Source organism: Nycticebus coucang, chromosome 15 (assembly GCF_027406575.1).
Source record: "Nycticebus coucang isolate mNycCou1 chromosome 15, mNycCou1.pri, whole genome shotgun sequence".
NCBI classification, from domain to species: Eukaryota; Metazoa; Chordata; class Mammalia; order Primates; family Lorisidae; genus Nycticebus; species Nycticebus coucang.
The window spans coordinates 95984717-96006738 of NC_069794.1; positions in this window are offsets into that span (position 1 = coordinate 95984717).

Below are 22022 nucleotides of genomic sequence, written 5' to 3' on the forward strand. Positions count from 1 at the left end.
GCCTCTGGCAACCTGACTTCTGACTGTCATTACCATTCTGTCTTTTCCAGAATGTCCCTCAGCTGTGGGAATCAGTGTACGACCTTTTCAGATCAGCTTCTTTCATTTAGTAACACACTTTCTCATTTCCTCCCCATCTTGATAATTCATTTTTTAGCATTGAATTATCTCAACGTACCACTGAAAATACATCTAGAGATGGATGAATAGTTTATTTATCTATTCACACACGGAAGGGCACCTTCCAAGTTTTGTCAATGATGAATGAAGCTGCTATAAACATCAGTATGCCAGTTTTATGTGGACAGCTTCATACATTTTTACAACTACATAATTTTACAGCATGACAATATGTCATAATTTTTTCTGTCATTCCTCCAGTGATGAACATTTAGATAATCTCCTGTCTTTTACTACTACAAATAGGGTTGCATTAAGTAAATAGTACATGCAGAATTTCACATGTGTAAAAATATATTTGTTAAGATAAATTCCTGCAACTGGTTTCAGACACGATTAAATGCACTGTAGAAGAACATTTTAAATTTCTAGGATTTATATGCACAGAACTTCAGAAATGTGAGGTGCTCCGAGCTCTATTGCTAATTCAGCTTCAAGTCTTGTAGAGATTATATCATTCAGCCAGTGGCTGAGAAGATTTGAAAAACTAATCAAACATTATTATATTGTTCATTAGGAGTCTAGACACTCTCCTTACCACATATACTCTGATTTAGCAACTTGCAAAAAGGTTTTTTTTTCTTCTTCCCAGAATATTATTTCTTTATCACCATTCCAAATACAACTAAAATGGAACCCTCATGAGTTTCCCAGTCAAATAAAAACATGTACATTTGTTGGCGTGTTAAGAAAAAGAAGCCCACGACATTTAAAAGACAAAACCATTATAGTGTATTTACTTACTATAGTGTGACACAGGTCCTTTGAATATTTTCTGTGATAGCTGCCTCTCTGAGAAATCCACATTATGTGGGAAGAGAGAGTTTCTAAGCATACCCCCCCCCTCCATTGTCCTCTGAAGTAGAGCTATTGTCTTAAGAAAAATCTCTAAAAACTTAGCATCATTTGCCGAATGGTCAATGAATTCAAGCAGGCCAGGGCCTCCCTCATACGGTCACAAGCAGAGCCCCCTTTCCAACCTTCCATATTCATCATCTGTGTGAAATGGTCTGGAGCTCCGTGGTGTTAGAGCTACTTCTTCCAGTGTGAGTTTCCTCCTTGAAATCTACTGTCATCACACTGGAAGTGTCCATGTAACCAGGGCACTTGCCGAGCACCCAGGTGGGAACAAAGGTCTAGGCCGGGCCGCATGTTCACCACGGAAGTGCTGTGACATCCACATCTTGCAGGCTGTCTCCAAGACTCTGTGGTAGGAGGTTTATACTGTTTCCTCCATTAAATCTCCCAAATCCCATGATGTGGGTAATATGGAGCTTCCATGTGTACAGACCAGAGGTGCATACTGGATTACCACATAATAGAGACCTAGTGCAAAAGTGGCGGGAAACATGAGGCAGGGAAGAAGTTAACTCCGTCAGCCCCTTGATCATCTCTGTAGCCCTAATTTCCCCATGTGGCAGTATACAGTGGGAATTAGTTACCAACAAGTTGCTCAAAGTCATTTGGAATGCCTCCCCGAGCTCAAGGTGGGAAAGGAACTGCCTTCTCTCTGTTCTCCTAGAATGATTACTCATAAAGGGCAGCCTTGTTTGGGCCAGTTTGTACCCATCCAGGAAGCAGCCCTGTTATGGGTCAAACATCACATCTAGCCCCCTCAGCGGCAGCTCCCCTCATGTTCCACAGGCGGTGGACTGAGGCCGATGACTTGCTCCTTGGTCTGATCCGCCACAACCAGACCAGGACAGTCAGTGTAATTTAAAAATAAATTGGTGTAAGCCATGTTAGCATGTGATGGAAAGAGCCAACTGAAACCACTTTCCTCCAGTGGAAGCTACGTGCCAGACAAACTTTCAGGTTTTGTGGACTTCTGCTGCAGCCATTGGTACAATTACTCTGGTGGCATGACACTGTTTTAATGTACCCACGGACAGACTTTTTTTGTGTACAATGTTACCCCTGACCCTCCTCTATGTAGCTAGGTAGACGTGAACAACCGTCTACCTACAGAGATCCCACAGATGGGTGTAGACTATGAAAATGGAACATTGTCTTCTAGTTTCTTAGTTTTTGAGATTCAAAATCTGCAGACCAGTGAGACAGAGCCTTGGAAGATGAATGATAAGACACAGTGAGTTTTCTCCCCCTAGTTACTAGGTAGATAGTCCTTGAATTTGGGGAGATGGAGTAACAGGAATGTCATGGTGGGGGAGTCCGACAGGGAGCAGGGCACTCGCCTTCTCCTGGGTCAAAGTCCATGATGTCACGAGCCACCATTCACCTGCAAGGCCACTTCACACAGAGCGCTGCTGCCCAGGCCCTACCAAGGCCGGTGAGCCTGTATGCCAATGTCTGGAGACTGTTTATTCACTTCCAAGGCTGCTCCTGAACATAATCAAGGACCCAGGGCACCCAGTGAAGTGTTGACTAACTACGAATTTAGTCTGGAGTAGAAATGCTTTGAAGATAGAACCGCTTTAAGCTAGGAAGATATTGTGTAACTTTGTAACCCGTGAGGGGGGAATCTGTTTAACTTATACTATGATGAGTCATAACAGTGCGGATGCTGACTCTTGCTTCGAGTGTATAAACGTAACAAAAAGAGGAGAACAGAATGAATCTTTGAGGGGATGTCCCCACTGTTCCCCAGAATCACTGGCTTTTCTGTAAATAATAGTAAAATCGTTGCTTTCTCGCCTGCTTCTCTGTTGACAGCCTTGGGTGACAGGTGGACGGACTCCTTGGTCTGGCAACAGCAAGGGGAAGTGTGAATTTGGGGAGAATGGAGGAGGGTCTTCTTGCTTCTTGGGTGGAATTTGAAAACCTCACCTCAGTGGAAAGAACAGTACTGGATGAGATTGGGCAGCCCAGAGAGTCTGGACCTGAGCCTCAAACAGCTTTGGTGACAAAGAGCAACAAAGAAAGCTGTGCTCTCTTCACGGCAGTGAGTGTGGAGACCTCCCCAGGAGGCCGAGAGGATGGAGAATGACCCTACTGACTTCTGATCAGTAACCAGCGGGGAGACAGAGCTCCACGTGAGTCTGTCTGTGGATGTCTGGGCACCTGACAGGTGTGGAAGGGCACAGTGGGGAGACAGAGGTCCACGTGAGTCTGTCTGTGCATGTCTGGGCACCTGACAGGTGCAGAAGGGCACAGTAGGCAGACAGAGGTCCACATGAGTCTGTCTGTGCATGTCTGGACACCTGACAGGTGCAGAAGGGTACACGGGGAGACAGAGGTCCACGTGAGTCTGTCTGTGCATGTCTGGACACCTGACAGGTGCAGAAGGGTACACGGGGAGACAGAGCTCCACATGAGTCTGTCTGTGCATGTCTGGACACCTGACAGGTGCAGAAGGGTACACGGGGAGACAGAGGTCCACATGAGTCTGTCTGTGCATGTCTGGGCACCTGACAGGTGCAGAAGGGTACACGGGGAGACAGAGGTCCACGTGAGTCTGTCTGTGCATGTCTGGGCACCTGACAGGTGCAGAAGGGTACACGGGGAGACAGAGGTCCACGTGAGTCTGTCTGTGCATGTCTGGACACCTGACAGGTGCAGAAGGGTACACGGGGAGACAGAGGACCACGTGATTCTGTCTGTGCATGTCTGGGCACCTGACAGGTGCGGAAGGGTACACAGGGAGACAGAGGACCACGTGAGTCTGTCTGTGCATGTCTGGGCACCTGACAGGTGCAGAAGAGCACACGGGGAGACAGAGGTCCACGTGAGTCTGTCTGTGCATGTCTGGACACCTGACAGGTGCAGAAGAGCACACGGGGAGACAGAGGTCCACGTGAGTCTGTCTGTGCATGTCTGGGCACCTGACAGGTGCAGAAGGGTACACGCCACAGTCATGACTCTATACCAGTCTTCAGCTGGATCCTCTGAGGCTGACAGTTGTCATGACCCCATTTGTGATGTCGGTAAAGGAGCAACAGATCAAAGAATTCTTGCTCTGTGAACCACTGCAAACAACTGCAGCGAAGACTCAGCCCTGTGGTGACTGCTTCTGGGGAAGCACAGGTGAATGCTCAACGTACGTGAGCCAACCTGCACCGACACTGCTGAGAGAAATTCAAGAAATATTATACCGGGTTGCTTCTGCTGCAGAACACTTCCCCAAAATATGGAAGACTATTTCAACATTGAGGGGAACACAGTGATTTGTATCAGAGGATGTCCTTCAATCCCCCTCCCAACTTTAGTTTTCTGAGGAAGAAAGCGTGGTTAAATACATTATGTAGAAATGAGGTAGGTTTTCAATGGCTTGATTTTTTTTCTCAAATGTTATTATCTTAACAACTATTTACGTTTAAATGAAAGTGAAAGACAATCAATATAAAAACTGAGCAGCATGTGTACCGGCCAGGCTGCAGAAGAGGCTAATTATTCAATAGTAGATAAAGGTCCCTGGGGAAGATTATCTGAGCAACATCTCCGGGTCAAAGCCCACAGTTTATAATTTTCTCATGGGCGGCACCTGTGGCTCAAAGGAGTAGGGTGCCAGCCCCATATGCCAGAGGTGGCAGGTTCAAACCCAGCCCCAGCCAAAAACTGCAAAAAAAAAAAAAAGAAAAGAAAAGAAAAAAGAAAGATTCTCTTTCAGAGAAGTGAGCAGGCAAGGCCTTGAGTGAATCGGGAACACAGCCTCAGAACAGCTGGGCTACCTGGGGGTGTCAACTGCCGACCTGGCACTCGGTATCCAGTCTCCAGCTGGGGCTGGGATGCTGTTATTTTCTAAGCCCCTAGGCCTCCAGATCTAGGGGTGGGCAAAGCAGAATGTGGCAAAAGAAGGAAGATGAAAAGCTTGTCCTTGTCCTGAAGGGCTTGGAGGGGAGGGCAGAGACTCCACCAGCACACCACCAAGGCAGGCCGCATACATATGTTGGCAGACTCACCCTGAAGCTGCGGCCTCAGGTTCCCGAGGCAGCGCAACCACAGTGCCTCCTCTGTGAGAACGGCCTTCCCTTGTCAGCCTCTCAAGTCCGACGCCTACAGTTGGCTGTTTGTAGCATATGAACACATAAGGAAATGAGTCTGTTTATTCAGAACCAAGGCAGACATTCAAACAAAGCATTTTTAAATGGTTTATTCTCTTAAAATGCACGGCAAAGGCAATTCAGTCCTCCCCAACTTTCACATGTCTGTTCAAGGGCTCGGGACGGGCACGGCAGGTGTGCTGTTAGGAAGCTCCCTGGGCACGGAAGGAATGCTGAAGCAGCGAATTTCTTTCTTTCTTTCTTTTTTTATTTTATTTATTTACTTATTTTATTAAATCATAGCTGTGTACATTAGTATGATCATGGGGCACCATACACTTGGTTCATAGACCGTTTGACACATTTTCATCACACTACTTAACATAGCTTTCGTGGCATTTTCTTAGTTATTTTGCTAAGCCCTTTACATTGAAGCAGCGAATTTCGCTTCTCTCCCTTTTGAAGGGGAGCAGGCGGGGAGTTTAGAAAATGAAGTAGTCGGCCGGCAAGCAGTGACAGCATGCTGGCCCAGGATGAGTAATGCTTTCCTTCCACGCTTTTTCCATGGGTGGCTCTGCTTTTGTGTTTGGCTTTTAAATTTCTAGATGGTAGAGCTTTTTGTTGTCTGCTTTTGTCATTAACTTATAGGGGCTTTTTTTCCACTGATCTGAGAGAATATGTTTGGCAATTTTTAAACTCATTAGGTCTGTTGAGGATTGCTTGCTGGCAGCAGTTTTGTTTTTTTTAACGTTACATAGTTCAAAGAAAGAAGATGTATTCTTCATTTTGATGTCATAAGTAGGAGAATAGATGTGCATGTATCTATCGGGTATATGGGTTTTATTTATTACACTATTTGGGCCTGGTTTATTATTACTGCTTCATTTTTAACTCTCGTGGGATGAGAAATGTGAATTAAAGCCGTTCATCCTTAGTTCTCTTTATATTTCCAGTAGCTTTTGTTTTATGAATTTGATTTGATGCATAAAAATTTGGAAAAATAGAGCCTCATTGTATATTATATCCTTTTTATTACATGTTCTAATCTTTACAATTTTTGTTTTTAATTCACTCTGAACTGATGTCTTAGTTAGTCTGGGCTGCTGTAACAAAATTCCTTAGACTAATTAACAAAGAACAGAAATACGTGGCTCACAGTTGTGGAACCTGGGAATTTCAAGATCAAGGTTCCAGCAGCTCCGGTGTCTGTTGAGGGCCTGTTGTTCATGGATAGCACCTTCTGTGTGTCTTCACATGGGAGAACACAAAAAATCTTCCCCAAATTACTTTTATAAAGACACTACTCCCATTTACAAGGGCAGAACCCTACTGACCTGATCACCTTCTGAAGGCTTCACCTCTTTTTTTTTGAGACAGAACCTCAAGCTGTCGCCCTGGGTTGAATGCCGTGGTGTCACAGCTCACAGCAACCTCCAACTCCTGGGCCTAAGCGATTCTCTTGCCTCAGCCTCCCAAATAGCTGGGGCTACAGGTGCCCACCACAACACCCGGCTACTTTTTGGTTGTAGTTGTCATTGTTGTTTGGCAGGTCAGGCTGCATTCGAACTCACCAACTCTGGTGTATGTGGCTGGTGCCCTAGCCACTGAGCTACAGGCACTGAGCCTAAAGGCTTCACCTCTTAATGTTGTCTTGGAGGTTAGGGTGTTTTTGAGACAGAGTCTCACTTTGTTACCCTCGGTAGAGTGCCATGGCATCTTAGCTCACAGCAACCTCAAACTCTTGGGTTCAAGTGATTCTCTTACCTCGGCACCCCACGTAGCTGGGACTACAGGAGCCCGCCACAACACCTGGCTATTTTTTAGAGACAGGGTCTTGCTCTGGCTCAGGCTGTTCTCGAACCTGTGAGCTCAGGCAATCCACCCACCTCAGCCTCCCAAGTGCTGGGATTATAGGCATTAACCCCCGCCCACGGCCCTGGAAGTTAGGTTTAAACATGGGTTTTAGAGGGAAGCAAACATCAGCCCATGAGCAGTTACCAGGAGTATAAGGAGACCTGCTTCTTTTTGCTACAGGCTTTCAGCCATCCGTGCTTATCTGTAGCACGTATCTGAGTTGTGCTTTTTCTTTCAGTAAATTTACATTTCTCAACATAAGAGAAATACTTGGTCACAAGTGGATTATCTTAATTACCTTTTCCCCTTACGATGTCATCACGTGCAAATAAAGACACTTCCATGAATTAATGACACTAACACACATCTGGTTTCCTGTCTGATCTTTAGTTTCTTCAAGGTGTACTTTCTTTTTTTTCTTTTTGCAGTTTTGGCCAGGGCGGGGCTTGAACCCGTCACCTCCGGCATTATGGGGCCGGCACCCTTCATGGTGTATTTTCATCCTCACAGTTCTAAAGGTTTATGGTTTATCCCAGGACCTTTTAGTGACTACCGCTGTAATCGTAAGTACTGATACATCGTATTTTAAATTCCTTGTGTACCGGAACAGACAAGATGGTCGCTGCACCTGCCCGTGCTCCACCTTGCCTACCCTTGGCAGGGGTCCAGCCTTTACTTCCCTTGCACCAGCCAGTTTTGCTTCTAGCTGTTATTGCTACACTTTTGAATCCCACACTCACACCTTTTGCTTGGTTTATCATTTAAACAGTGTGCTTGGAAATCTGAGACATTGGCGTAAGACATCCGTACAGAAGATGAGGAACGTATGTTTATACTTCTCTGCTTTTCTCTCCCTGCCATTTTTGGCAGTTCTGCGATTTTTATTTCTACGTTACACTCTGTTCCGTAACCACCTGGCTCCTGCTCTTGACAAAACCAGTGCTTTTGTTCATCACCACCACGGACCCTCTCTCCACCTCTTGGTCAGGATTTTCAAGTTTGTTTTTCTATTTCTAAAGAAAGAGCACAGAAGTTCCCCCAACCCCATAGTTCTTATACATTTGGAAATATCACACAATTTGGCTATGAAGAAAATTCTTAAGCCACACGATTTCTAAGGACTTGAAAACATTTTAACTATCTTTTACTGGTTAATATTGCTACCAAAAAGCCTGAAACCAAGAGACGTTTTCTTCTTATAAGTGTTTGATAATTTGTTTTAGACCTAGATTCTTCCTCCCTCTTTGAAATCTAGTAACTTTATTAAACTGTGTTGATTTTTCTTATCCTTTTTTTCACCTTGAAAGAGCTGAGTCCATTTCAAACTATGGACTTAGACCTTATTTATTTGAGGAAATATTTGTTTATTATATCTAAATATTTTTTCTGTTTCCTCTGCTAGGGACGCCATTCACAGGGAAGTTTACATTTCTTCTCCTGTTTTCTCTACCTATCCTTTTCTCACTCATCATTTAAAATATTTGGTTCTTTTCTATTTCTTTTCTTTTTTGTGTTTCCAGATCTCTTCTCTTTATCCCTGCTCTATTCAAGCAGCATCTCTTTGTCTAGTTCTTCTAATGTTTTTATTTCTGTAATTACTTTTTATTTATGACTTATTTCTAGAGTTCTGCAAGTTCTCTTTAAAAAAATAAATCACTTTCAGTTTTTTAATTATCTCTTATGTCAGCCAGCATCGCTCTTCTTTGAATTATTGCTTAGAAAAGCCATTTTAATACCTTTTAAAGATGGAGAAACGTTTCTCCACAGTTGTCATCTATATCAGAGTGTGAGTGTTTGGAAGGCTCATCTGCCATTTGTCATAGTTCTCCCATTTATTTTCCTTGCAGTATATTTGCTATATGGCCCATGCAAACTCCCTTTGAATTATGACTCATCTTTTTATGAGATCACTGATTGTTTTATGTGGACTGTGACATGTGAGTGAGCTATTTTTTTTTTTTTAAGTATGAGATAGCAGAGAAGCTAGGGAAAAGAGCTTGGCCACCTATCCACTTGGCTGTCCCTCTGTCTTGTGATGTTTCCCCAATCTCTGCAGGAAGGAGGCTTGACCAGCCATGACAGTCCGGGGTCCAGCCTTTACTTCCCTTCAGCTCCTGGACCAGACACGGTGCCTTTTGACAAAGATGACGTGTCCTTTTCCTTCCTCATTCAGCTCTGTGCCACCTCACAGAGCTCAGCAACATCCCGGAGTCCACCTTCCCACTCAGACCTGGTTGTTCCCTAAGGTTAATGGCTTGGAATGAACACTGTTGGCTGAGCTGCATGGAAGCCTGCCCCTGCTCCTCCCGAGTCCAGCCCCGATATACTTATCAAGAATTGCGCTGTTTTCAAGTTGTATGCATATTTTCTTTTCTAATTTTCAAAAGTTATTTTCATTATTTTCAGTAGGTTTCAGAAAGAAGAGTGAGGCCAGATGTCTTGAATCTTCCTTTCTGGTCCAGACCTTGATGTGTCCAAGCAATGATTTTGAATCTATTTCTTTTAAAAATGGATTTTAGAAAGATGGTGGTGAAAGTGGTGAAAGATGATGTCATGGAAACTTGGGCCAGGGCCGAATGTAAATGGAGTTTCAGACAATAAAGTTTGGGACTCTTCAGTGCCATCCGTGTCCACACCTATGCAGTAGCAGAGGGCCCCAATGTGAGAGCAGCCAACTGCCAACACGAGCTGGGGTCTTTGTCAGGAGACAGGTGACTTCAGGAAAAGTTTCTGAAAATGATGCCTCAGAAGAATCAGTGAGCCACTAGACATTTTAATGTTTATAATTGTGTGTATGTATTTTTAAGATTTCTAATATTAAGTTGAATTGTCTCGATTAACTTATATTTCCTGTAGTTGTTAAACTGAAAAAAACAAAACTATCAATTGTTTTCCTGGCTTTACTCTTTTAAGATGTTCTTTCCAGAGATTTATTGTGGAGAAAATATGTGGAGAATGAAAGAGAGGTAGGCTTCATGAAACACACAGAATTACTGTGCTTGGTACAAAGGGGCAGTGTCCTTGCCCCAGGGTGACAGACCGCTGACGTCCGAGAGCCCTGCCCCTGTGTGTCTCACTCGGGCTCCCCAGCACTACCTCTTAGGGATGTTTTTTACTTTATCTCCATTTTACAGATGAGGAAACTGAGTCACAGCAAGCTTGGGTAACTTGTTCAAAGTAGTAAGTGGTACGTACAACATTGGAACCCAGGCAGCGGAACCACAGAACTACAGCCACCTGAGACAAGCAGAGAGCATTCAGGGACAGACAATGCAGCCCCAAGTTTGAGTCTAGTTTCATCCCCCAGCCGTGTTTTAGAAACCACTCTCTTGAACATAACTCCATGATCTCCTGGTCACCAAATCCACAGGCCTCTGTAAGATACCACTTTCCTTTCCCTCTCAGCTTTTGAAACTCGTGAATGAACCTTACCTCTCAGCAAGACACTGGTGGAATGAGTTAAGATGGAGCACTGCAACAGGGAAACGTGAACTTGAACTTTGGGTGGCTATGGAAGATCCTCAAGTAAGAAGCAATATTGGTTACTCAGGAAGATCAGCGTGCCGAGGCATTTGGGACAGAGCAGCTGGGCTGGGTGAGGCAGGGAGCTGCCGTAGGGAGGGTCAGACAGCAACTGCTACAGGGCCCAGGGCAAAGTTCATGTCTGAACTCCAACATGTGTTCATGCTGTACATTACCTGATAGAAAGAAGCAGCATTAGATACTCAGGATGTGATTTTTTAAAAATCCTTATGAAACTCCTCACCTTTACTCTTGAAGGATGCCGTGGACAACCTGGTTTTCTAGGTAACTCACTGCTCCTTTGCTCAGGATGCGTGGGAGGACCTCTCCACTGTGCAGCTCCCGAGTGGCTGTGGAACATGTCATCATGTTCCCACACTGCACACCTGCCCTCTGTGTGTGTCATCAGCTCAGTCCCACACTGCACACCTGCCCTCTGTGTGTGTCATCAGCTCAGTCCCACACTGCACACGTGCCCCGTGTACATGTCATCACCTCAGTCCCACACTGCACACGTGCCCCGTGTACATGTCATCAGGTCAGTCCCACACTGCACACGTGCCCTGTGTACATGTCATCAGGTCAGTCCCACACTGCACACGTGCCCTGTGTACATGTCATCAGGTCAGTCCCACACTGCACACGTGCCCTGTGTACATGTGTACCAGGTGGCTCCAAAGTAAATATATGATTCTTGGGAAAAGTCACAGGTAACTTCATCGTCAATATTTGTGTCCTGAGTGTGTTTATATTTCCTTCTATTCACCCCATGTCACTTTTGTATTTTACTTTGAAATTCATTTATTTCACTATCCTTTACAGACCTCTGAATGTATATTTTCTAGAATGGGGAAGGAAGAGAGAGAGAAATAGAAAGTGAAACTTGGAGTCCAACCAACCCTAAGGAAACATTTCTAAGACCTTTGGAGAAAGTGGAAAGTGTATTAGATGATAGTCGGCAATAATTACTAACTTCATAGGCGGGATAATGCCAGTGTGAAGTTTTCTGAAATTTCTTATCTGTTATCAAAACATAGTTAACTATTTGTAAGTGAGATTTATGTGTCACTTAAGATGTGTCTGAGATTTGCGTTAAATTACTCCAGAGGAAAAAAACGTAGTGGATGGGAATGTGGAGAGAAAAAATTAAAAATGATTTTTATTGTGGGAAAATGTGAAGATGATGTCACTTCTCACAATAACTGTGTACTTGAGAAAAGGCAGGGGAATTCTGGAAAGCCAGATGTATGGCTCCTTATCTGACTCCGTGGAGATTTGGCTGAACTCTTAGCGTACGCCTGGATGGTCTGTTTGCATTGGAAAATGGATGCATTCGAGTCATGCAGTATTTAATAAAGTTAATAGCTGATCCTCAACTCCAGCTTTAGTGAGGAAAACAGGCAGGAATGGAGCAGATATGCATTAAACACCTAATTTATTTCAGGCTCTGCGCTCAGGGCCTTCCTTCAAATGCATTGTCTAAGTTTTTCCATCAAGCTGGTTGGAGAAATGTTTCCTTTCTCCTCTTTCATTTTGTTTCCTCTCTTCGTTCCTGAGTGATGGGTGGTAACTGGACCCAGGAGAATGTCTGGCTCCTTTTCTGACCTGCTGGAAGCCATCATGGTTGGCCCTTGTGTCAATACTGTATTAACAGTTAACATCGACTTTCTCATCTCTGAGCCAAAACAGCGTCAGGAGCCAGACAGCATGATGTCACACGGGACAAATGCTGCTTCCAAGCGTGAGTTTCTATCATCAGTTGTGGTTTCAGAGTCACATGAAGCACTTGGTTCTATAGGGCAGGTCACAGAGTAGCATAGGGGAATTAGGGATGTGGGCTCTGGAGCCAAATGGCTCAGATTTGAACCCCCCCACACTGTCAGAAGTGACTTATCATTTCTGTTGGTACCTCAGTTTCTCTGTCTGTATGATGGGAATAACCATAGATGGCCATGAATTTCAAACTTATTAATACACAAAGTGTTTGGTGTAATGAGAGGCACCAAGAAACACTCAGTGAGCACCAACATCGTTAATTATTACCAATGTCATCATTAAATTATTTTCTGACTTACGGTTTTCTCTTCCTCTAAAATTACGTAAGACCGCATCTTGGAGAATGGTTGTGTTGCTTCTATAAGTAAGAATCCACTTCTGTAGGATACTATAAAGTAGCATTGTTCTAATAAAAATGATGTGAGTCTGATATGCCACTCTTAGTTTTCTAGCATTCATATTATGAGTTTATGAAAAAAGCAAAAAAAATAAAAAAACAGGTGAAATAAGCTTTAATAATGTATTTTATTCAATCTAATATGTCCAAAGTGCTGTCATTTCAACACGTATAAAAAAATACTCAAGGGCTGTTTTTTTGTTAAATTTTCAGATTAATATAATTAATTAATATAAATAATTTAAATAAAAGAATACAATCGGGGGCTCAGTGCCTGTGGCTCAAGCGGCTAAGGCGCCAGCCACATACACCTGAGCTGGCAGGTTCGAATCCAGCCCAGGCCCGCCAAACAACAATGACGGCTGCAACCAAAAAATATCTGGGCGTTGTGGCGGGCGCCTGTAGTCCCAGCTACTTGGGAGGCAGAGGCAGGAGGATCACTTGAGTTCAGGAGTTGGAGATTGCTGTGAGCTATGATGCCACGACACTCTACCCAGGGTGACAGCTTGAGGCTCTGTCTCAAAAAAAAATAAAAAGAAAAAAGAAAAAAAAGAAAGAGATAGAGAAAGAAAGAATACAATCAGGTTCCACCATGCGCATTTGTTAGGTGAAGTCCACATCGTAGCCGAGCCCCTCGCCCGGAGGGTGAGCCTTATACCCTGCCTTGTGTCCGATAGGGGAGAGCTCACCAGACCTCCTCCCCCGACCCAATTCTTGAATTTAAATGTATTTTTCCCTTGAGTGGGCATGTAGTTTTTCATCTACTAGTTTCATATTAATAAAGAGCTCTTTTGCATTCCTTTTACGTAGTAAATTTTCAAAATGTGGTGTGTGTTTTATCTCAAGTTGGACTGCTAGATTTGGACTGTACAAGTTTTGAGTGCTGGGCATTGCACTTAGGGAATGCACGCCTATATTTTACACAGAGGTGTGACAAGCTTGTGGGAGGAAGGGCTCTGAGGCAGGCAGAGTCAGGTGGTCCCCTGGCCATTTAGGGGGCCAGGATCCCGATGCCCACTCTGCTACTGTGCCCTCAAGGGTGGTGAGTGTCCCAAGCACCTGGTAAAGCCATGTGCGAAGTAACACTGGATGAATCAACCATATCTTTGAGTGTTAGATTCCTCTGGAAAGTCAAAGAAGGGAGCTAAGAAGGTCCACAGATGGATAACTTCAAACAAATTTTCCCAGCTTTTAAATCTGTTCAGGGGTCCACATGTGGTAGTAGGCCCCTGGGCCAATGAAAATTGTGCCTCCATCAATATGCTGGAGCTGCCTGTGTTGAAGCAAGCAGGAAGTCTCAATATCTGCCTTAATTAACTCTTTCCACAGGCATCCGTGGAGTACTTGCGCCATGGCGAGCACTGTCCTAGGCTCTGGGGAAACAGGCATGAGTAAAATCTCCATGCGGAGGAGTTCATGGCCTGGTGGAGGAGATCAGTAAGGAGTGCCTCGCTCAGTGGCCTGGAGCCCACCCCACCACGTAGAAGGAAGAAGGAACAGCAAAGCAGCCATGGACAGTCAGCACACAGAGAAGTCACCGCCTGACAGCCCCCCTCCAGCATGGCTTGTAAGGAGTGGGTGGTCCAAGGTCACTCAAAGGACCAGGAGGGCTGGGGAGGACATTCGGACGGGAGAAGCATGATACAAGGCTCAGAGGACTGAGGGCCGCTGCAGGGTTAGCACAGAATGATAGGGGTCTAATGGCTTGCTCTCTGGTCTGGGGTACTCGGGCACAGGCGATGGTGAGCCCAGCTTCTCACTGTGTTGATGGCTGCTAGAATGTGTTTGTATGCTGGGCAGGGATAGCTGAGACTGGACATGCTGGAGCCAGGCCCTCAGTTCCTTCCTTTCCCTCAAGGTCACTTCCCCAAGGAGGCTTTCTCAGGACCAATGGCACAGCTTATGCATCTATGCACAGTGCTCAGGCAGTGGGAGCTCGCTGATGGCGCTGTGACCCAGATGCAGAAGTGTTTTGCACAAAGGAGAGACCCAGTCAATATTTTCAATTGACTTCAGAAATTCAAAACTATTCACTGAGTACTGAATTCATAGGGACAGCCGACATACACTCTTGATATATCATTCAGATTTGCACTTGAACCATCCATTGGTGGCTTATGTGCTGAGCTGAACATCCTCGCATGAGTCTGGTTTCCAACTCTGAGCTGTTTTACGATGGCTGCACCTATTTTATTTGAGACAGTGTTTCACTCAGTCACCCAGGGCAGAGTCCAGTGGTATCATCATAGCTCATAGCAACTTCAAACTCTTGGGTTCAAGTGACCCTCTTTCCTTGGCCTCCAGAGCAACTGGGATGAGAGGAGCCCGCCACTACAACCAGCTAGTTTTTCTATTTTTTGGGGGTCTGGCTCTTGCTCGGGCAGGTCTCGATCTCGTGAGCTAAAGCGATCCACCGGCCTCCCCAGAGAGCTGGGATCGCTGCTCTTGCCGGCTGGGTCTCTCTTCAACTTGCTGGATGATTCTGCAGCATTTACCAAGGAATTCAGCATCTGTGGATATCATTCCAGTCTTCCTTATCCCTGTTTGATCTTTGTCCAGTGCACACACTGTCACCTGTGTGACGTGGTACCCAGGTTTGTTTTGACTGAGAAGTGAAGTCCTGTGTTTGAAAGTGCTCAGCAAAGGTGCCACTGCCCACATCCCAGGGTCTGAGGCTGCCCCAGGACATATGAGGGCTTTTGGGCTTCCATTTGATGTGGATTTTTAAGCAACTTATTTTAAATGGTGATCTTAGAGGCGCCACTCTCTCCAGCACACTGTCTCACAGAGTCATATGCCTAAGGATCAAAGTTATGTTCAGTGGGTTGCATTAGGAAATCAGGAACCCTGATTTCCCTCCGACTGGCACAGGAGCTTTACAGTCATCATCTCCAATGTCCACAGAAGCCTTATACAGAGGAATTGACCTCACTCCTTCACATGGGACACAGTAAGCCCTGGAAAGGCACAGCCAAGAAACGGTGTAGCCAGGATGTAAGTGAAGGTCTGAATTACCCCAGGGCTGCTTTGTTTTGATAGTACAGAAGCTTGCAGAAGATTCACTACCATCATCTGTAAAATAGATTGACTACCTAATAACTTCCCTTCCAACCTAATAGGAAGACAGCAAGTGTCAAGATAAAGAAAAGTAGCTGTGCTGGCAATAAGAGGACTCGTGTTGTGGTGACAATACTAACAGTAATGACTAAAGCTTCATCCTTCCCACCGCATATCTGTATATAACCTCTGCAGATAAGATGATGATGTTCAGTCCACAAAACAATATCCTAATGGTTATAGCCATTGGAATCCTTACATCCATTTATGGAGGGAAGGAAAATCCCCTCCTGGACCTTCCTAGGAAGCAACATAATGTGAAGCTCTAGAACCCAAGCTCCGGGGTCAGACTCGGCTCTTCCTGAGGGACCTCTGGCCAGTCGCCTAACCTCTCTATGCCTTTGTACTAAGTCCGTATAGAACACCCTCACGGCCGGTTTGCAATGAAACGAGATAACACGTGTATGAGGCACACAGGAAGTTCTTGGTAGATGGTGGCCCAGGTCACAGAACACGAAATGGCACTTCTGGGCTCTCCTGGAGATGAGACCTCTCCCCTCATTCCAGTTCCCTCCTCCTTCGCCCTCCTCCCAAACTCCAGCAGCAGTTTACAGACCTCTTCATTTTGGTGGTAATGAGCAGCCAACAAACAGATCATTTTCAAAGCAACGATTACACGAAAGAGTTGGTGGCTTTCATATGCTAACCAGGTTGAGTTGTGCACCTTCCCTATATCCTTTAAAAAGTGATATATTCTCATGTATTTCTTTACTGGACAGCAGAATGCACATTACTGTCCACCTCTATCTATCAGTTGGCCACTGAGCTGATGAGACCTTTGACGGAGGGATTGAGTGACGACTCCCTCTGCACCAGTGTATCCAGCCAAGTCGCTAAGTCTCCTATGACTTTACTAAGGACACACATGTTTACTAATCTGGAAAGGGATTTGGGCCCCATCTTTAAGGAACTGTTATCTACGAGGGACTAAACTAAGGGAAGAACAAGGGGAGGAGGGGGGCAGAGATGAGCATTCTAAAAAGCAAAGCAAACTTGTAGAGAGAATACCCAGTAGGTCTTCAATGTTGAATCTCATGAAATACAAGACTCACCCTCCTGATTAAGTGAGATTAGAGCTTTTGCCCTTTAATCAACATTCCCTCCCTCTTCCAGCAAGAATACAGGGGCGAAGATGAGCACGAAGTTGGAGGTACACAGTCCCCGTTCTAAACCTCATAACGAGTATCTAAAACTCGTTGTGCAAGAAATGCCAACACTTTACTGAAATCTTTGAATGGGCAGAGAAATACAACTGGCCCAGAACTGTTTTGGGGGAGAATTGGAGGGAAGCCAGTTGCTCTGCCTGAGAAAAGTGAGAGAAGTAGTGAGGAGCGCAGCAGTGGGGTAGGGGAGCATCCCCGGGAGAGAGAGCATGCAAAGAGGAAAATTAAGAAGAGAAATAAGGGGCCAAGACACTGTACACAGCAGGAATGCCAGTCATCGCTGCTGTTCCCCAAACACTCAGAAAGCTCTGGCATAAATAAGCTTTGTGTGGGTTTGTTATTGCTTTTGTTGCTGTTTTTTGAGGAAATCATGAAAAAGGGCTACATTCCATGATAGAGCCAATAATGACGTCAAAGACAAAGCAATGGCCTTGGACAGAGCAGAGAAGGGGATACAACGGAGCCAGAAAGCTGGAGCCAAACGTGAGGGTAGAGGACCCTGCAGGTCTGGAGAAGTCACAATGCAGATAACAGACGTCATGAGTTTTACAACATGGACTGTCTACCTCAGACGTCATGAGGTCTAGAAGCGGGACTATCTACCTCAGATGTCATGAAGCCTAGAACAGGGACTGTGTACCTCAGAAGTCATGAGGTTTACAGTGGGGACTATCTACCTCAGACGTCATGAAGTCTAGAACAGGGACTATCTACCTCAGACATCATGAAGTCTAGAACAAGGACTGTCTACCTCAGATGTCATGAGGTTTACAATGGGGACTGTCTACCTCAGACATTGTGAGGTCTAGAACAGGGACTATATACCTCAGACATCATGAGGTTTACAATGGGGACTGTCTACCTCAGACGTCATGAGGTCTAGAACGGGGAATGTCTACCTCAGATGTCATGAGGTTTACAATGGGGACTATGTACCTCAGACATCGTGAGGTCTAGAATGGGGACTATCTACCTCAGACATCATGAGGTTTACAATGGGGACTGTCTACCTCAGACGTCATGAGGTTTACAAGGGGGACTGTCTACCTCAGACGTCATGAGGTCTAGAACGGGGACTGTCTACCTCAGACGTCGTGAGGTCTAGAACGGGGACTGTCTACCTCAGATGTCATGAGGTTTAGAAGGGGTCTGTCTACCTCAGACGTCATGAGGTCTAGAACGGGGACTGTCTACCTCAGATGTCATGAGGTTTAGAAGGGGGACTGTCTGCCTCAGACGTCATGAGGTTTATAATGGGGACTGTCTACCTCAGACGTCATGAGGTCTAGAACGGGGACTGTCTACCTCAGATGTCATGAGGTTTACAATGGGGACTGTCTACCTCAGACGTCATGAGGTCTAGAATGGGGACTGTCTACCTCAGACATCATGAGGTCTAGAATGGGGACTGTCTACCTCAGACTTCATGAGGTCTAGAACGGGGACTGTCTACCTCAGATGTCATGAGGTTTAGAAGGGGGACTGTCTGCCTCAGATGTCATGAGGTTTATAATGGGGACTGTCTACCTCAGACGTCATGAGGTCTAGAACGGGGACTGTCTGCCTCAGACGTCATGAGGTATAGAAGGGGGACTGTCTACCTCAGACGTCATGAGGTCTAGAACGGGGACTGTCTACCTCAGATGTCATGAGGTTTAGAAGGGGGACTGTCTACCTCAGACGTCATGAGGTCTAGAACGGGGACTGTCTACCTCAGATGTCATGAGGTTTACAATGGGGACTGTCTACCTCAGACGTCATGAGGTCTAGAATGGGGACTGTCTACCTCAGACATCATGAGGTCTAGAATGGGGACTGTCTACCTCAGACTTCATGAGGTCTAGAACGGGGACTGTCTACCTCAGATGTCATGAGGTTTAGAAGGGGGACTGTCTGCCTCAGACGTCATGAGGTTTATAATGGGGACTGTCTACCTCAGACGTCATGAGGTCTAGAACGGGGACTGTCTGCCTCAGACGTCATGAGGTTTAGAAGGGGGACTGTCTACCTCAGACGTCATGAGGTCTAGAACGGGGACTGTCTACCTCAGATGTCATGAGGTTTAGAAGGGGGACTGTCTACCTCAGACGTCATGAGGTCTAGAACGGGGACTGTCTACCTCAGATGTCATGAGGTTTAGAAGGGGGACTATCGACTCTTAAGAACAGTGTGTCACAGCTAGCACCTAATTTGCAACATCTGGGGTGCAAACAACGTGCCCACTGAACATGTCACTGAAGCTCTGACATTTCCCACACAACATTTGTAGGTAATGTTCATTGGTCACCCAAATCAGCTCGTGCTTTACCAAATAGAGAAGAAAACCTAAGGAGAGAGTATTTAAATAAATTATCAAACGATTCCAGCATAGATATTGCCATAAGGTTTCTTAATTACAAATAATAAAACCAAGATACAAAAGAAGAAAAAAGTGTCATCAAACCTGATTGAAGAAAAGCTAGGAAAGACCCATACGAAAGAGAACAGGAAGGTTTTTAAAGCAACTTAGGAAAACTGAAGAGCGGCCATCCAAAGTCCTTGAGAAATTATTCCAGTTAGAAGAGAGTTCTTCATGGAGAAAAGTTAAAGGGCTGGATTTTAGTTTTTGTTAAAGCCTGTCCCAGGCTGACTTTCACAGCTGCTGGCAAAGCTCGGATGTCGGCTGGAAGCTAACTCGCCAGAGCTCACCTGCTGCGGTGCCACAGTTAGCAACAAGCCGGAGAGAACCCGCAGCAGCCCAGGTGTGGGAAGCCTCAGGTCTGGGCCCGGGGCTGAGCGCGTGACGTGGACATTACGGATTAGTACCACTTTGTGCTGCCGTGATGAATATATGAGAAATTTGAGCCCTTGAAAGTGGAAAAGTCTATATAATTTCTAAGTCTTCTTTTAATCAGATTATTATAACTAGTTAAAGTTATTTTCCATATGGTAATCTTACTGATAAAAAAAATCTGGAAAAGTTGTCTTGGGTTTCCTTGCATGTTACATGGCTTATATTTTATGGCTGTGAGGTCATAGCTGTGAAATCTCCCTCCTTGACAACTTGACTATGATATATGCTGTTACATTTCAGTAGCTCGTGGAGATTTCTCAGCTGGATGAAAAGAAACTAATTTATGGCTTTCATAGGAAAGCTATAACCCAGTTATAACCTAAGAATATGGGGGAGGGGGAGGGAGAAGGGAGGAGGAGGATGGGCGGAGGGAGGGTGTTTGGTGGGATTACACCTGCGGTGCCTCTTACAAGGGTACATGTGAAACTTAGTAAATGTAGAATATAAATGTCTTAACACAATCACTGAGAAAATGCCAGGAAGGCTATGTTAAGCAGTGTGATGAAAATATGTGAAATGTTTATAAAACCAGTGTATGGTGCCCCATGATCACATTAATGTAATGTACACAGCTATGATTTAATAATAATAAGTGCATTCTGCTACCTCACTGCTGATACCATCTGCATTTCCATTTCACCCACAAAACTCAAAATGCCAGCGGGCTGGAGGTACCATTTGGGAAATTTGGGAAGTAGCAGAGCGTGATAAGAAGGTAAGAGAAATAAAGAACACAGACATTTAATGCACCAGCGCTCATTCGGCACTTGTAACCTCCTTATTTTCACTGTCTCCTGCCTAACCCTGTTTTAACCTTTTACTCTTATTCTGAGAAGACTTCAGAATCCTGCCAATTAAAACATTTGCATCGCACTAAGCCCTTTGCTCTGTTTAAAACTTGAGTTCACCTTCTCAGCCACCTTTTTGCCTCCTGCAGACCTCTCCGACGTTGTGCAGAACTTTGAGAAATGTTTAAGTTCAGAAATGCTCTAGTGGGAATTCAGGGAGGTGAATTTGGGCCTTGCCTCTCTCTTCCAAGGTTTAAAAATCTTCCAATTGTACCTACAAACCAGTAGGAAATAATTTTACCTGAAAGCACATCATTTTTCTCCAGTGGTTATATTTAAACATGGTGTCACTTTTATGAAAGTGCCCCAATATAAATTTTGGGGGTATGATTATTCTGGTTGGCTCTCATGTTCATTCTTTCCTAGCAGGTTGGGGAAAGATTACTTGAAAGCAAATGATGGAAACATAAAGACGTATCTCGTTTCCAGAGCTGGCACTGGACTTGGGCAGACCAGAAGCGGCCAAAATCTTTCCACCACTAGAAGCACTCTTTGGAATTACAACACCATCTCACCAGAGGCCTCATTAAAAAGCACACATTCTGCACAGGACAGGTAATAGATGGACACCTGGGATTAGTCTGGGAGTAAATGAGGGTGAAAGGGAAGGCAGAGGAGAGGTGTTAAGCGTCAGAGTGCAGGGCTAGAGAGGGTGTCTGTCTAGAGACACACACAGCCAGGGTGCAAAACAAGACTGTATTCTGCATGCTCCGAGAGTGGCGGGACCATGCATGAGAAAGCAGAGGAGAGGCCGCTCTGGGACAAAAGCCTCCCTCCAAGTTCCCCTGGGCAGCCTCCAAAGTGCTGGAGACACTGAGTTCTTTCAAGAAAAACATTCACATTTTCTTAGAAAAATGTGTTTAGATTCTTTACTTTTTGAGCCAGCATATTGTTTAAACGACAGGATGGAATGTACTTTCACCCCTTTCCCTATTCTATATGTTTCTACCTCTCGGGACCCAGATGCTAAATTGTTTCCAGCCAGTTCATCACGGTTGTGGTATTGAAGCTCCCAGCGGACCTGCAGAAGGAAATCTGCCTTTACTGCCAGGGCTCTGTTCCGTGTGTTGACTGCTGGGTGGGTTCAGGTTAGTCAAATAGAGGCAGGAAGTAAAGCGTGGATGTGAATTAGCCCTCTGTACAACCCAGGCAGGAAAGCCCATGAAGTTATGACTCACCCCCAGCATGTCAGGTGTACCCACCGGTGTTCCTGGAAAGGCCTGAAACGTGTGGTCAGGAGGCCGGACTGCAAAGGGCAGGCTGAGTCAGGTGACAAGACAGTGGCCCCGAGAGGGCATTCCATGTGGGGCCATAGACTTATTTTCTGTTTATTTGGTGACTGATGGGGCCACATTCCGGAGCTACAGAAGCCACACTGTGTCATCTGAGAGT